The sequence below is a fragment of the Echinops telfairi genome, unplaced genomic scaffold (genome assembly GCF_000313985.2).
Source record: "Echinops telfairi isolate 266 unplaced genomic scaffold, ASM31398v2 ScPeMD7_18;HRSCAF=68, whole genome shotgun sequence".
NCBI lineage: Eukaryota > Metazoa > Chordata > Mammalia > Afrosoricida > Tenrecidae > Echinops > Echinops telfairi.
In genome coordinates, this window is record NW_022103915.1 from 98,115,176 (window position 1) to 98,116,810 (window position 1,635).

A 1,635-nucleotide genomic window follows, 5' to 3' on the forward strand; every position below is an offset into this window, starting at 1 on the left:
TACCAGGCTTCGAGACCCTTGTTTGCTATCGCATGGCCCGCCCCGACTCAGGTTCTTCCAGAAGCTGGAGGAAGAAACCCTTCAGACAGACGAGGGATAAATAAAAAATGTACTGCCAGAAACCTTTATTAAGCAAAAACATCAAATTGTGAAGCTATCGTTTCTTGACCCAGCCTCCTCTAAGTGTAGACACTGCTGAAGGCACTGTTTGCACCTCTCTGCCCCTTCCTCAAGGAAGTCTACCTTCTCCGATTCACACCGTCTTAAACCGGCAGTTTGGACATTCTCAAGAGACTCACATCGGATCCTTGTTCAATGTCCTTCAAGCTTTGGAACGAACGACAAGTCCAAAGGGACAAGACTGGGGCTGCACGGAGGATCGGGTATGATTCCCCAGTGAAATTCTCACAGGACAGCCTTCCCTGCTGCTCTCAAAGAAAGAGCAGGTGCATTGTTGTGACGGGCATTTCCTTGGCCTTTTTCTTACCAATGAAGTTTTCAATTTTGTCAAAGCTTCTTCATAAGCCCCCATGATCATCTCATATGCTCCAGGAGAGCCAATCAGGATGACCCCTTGGAGAGGGTGTGTGTGTCCCAAAACACAGGTAGCATAACCTGAGCTGACCTCTCAGCCTTGAGCCTAACTGGACCTTTGTATTTTTTTTTTGTTCGAAAGGCACGCTAGTGAGAGTAAAGTTTTCTTGGTGATGCGGTGGGTCAAGTGCTGGCCTGCAAGCTGCACGTTTGATGCAAATTCACAAGTCATTCCACGGGGAAAAAGATGAGACTGAGATGTTCCTTTAAAGACAGCAGTCTCAGAAACCGTAAGAAGCAGTTCTCCACTGTCCTACAGGGTCACTCTGTGTCAATCACTGACTTGACGGCAATGGCTTTGGCCTTTGGGCTTAACAAGTCTAAGATAAGAACTGTCTGCAGTCATCCAATGATTGCACACCCGTAAGACCAGTTTAAACACATTTTGTTTGGAGCAAACCTGGGATGTGGGAAGCGGGCCCCTCATACCCACAGCTACCGAGCCAATTCCACTCAGAGCCGAGCCATAGGCTGCTGTGAAGGTGAGCAGAGCTTTGTCGTCCTCCCAAGGAGGTTAGCAGTGTCACCTTGTGGCAGTGCACTGTCACCAAGAGTCCTTGGGATACCTTTAGACTTACTCTCATACTTCATTTCTGAAAGAAGGGTGCTGTTGTTTTTTCAGTCATTTTATTGGGAGCTCTTATCACAGTCCATACATCCATCCATGGTGTCAAACACATCTGTACATATGTTGTCATCATCTTTTTCTAACAGTTTCTTTTTACTTGAGCCCCTGGCATCAGCTCATTTTGCCCCCTCCCTCCCCCCTTCCTAATTTATAAGTTCTTCTTCATTTTTTTTCTCTCCATGTCTTACACCAGCTGCTGTCTCATTTCACCCACTTTTCTGCTGTTCATCCCCCTGGCATGGGGCATACATCGATTATTGTGAACCCTCCCCCCCACCCCCCACAACCCTTAACCTCCTAGTATCACTGCTCCCCTTATTGGTCCTAAGGGGTTTATCTGCCCTGGATTCCCTGTGCTGCAAGCTCTTATCTGTACCAGTATACATGGTCTAGTCTACCCAGATTTGTAAGAT

At 47.3% G+C, this 1,635-nt stretch overlaps 1 protein-coding gene across 6 annotated transcripts in view; it reads right to left on the minus strand.

The window, feature by feature from the left end:
• Positions 1-1,635, minus strand: part of PPP1R14D (protein phosphatase 1 regulatory inhibitor subunit 14D) — a 30,465-nt gene that overhangs the window by 15,964 nt on the left and 12,866 nt on the right. The gene's annotated exons all lie outside the window — the stretch shown is intronic.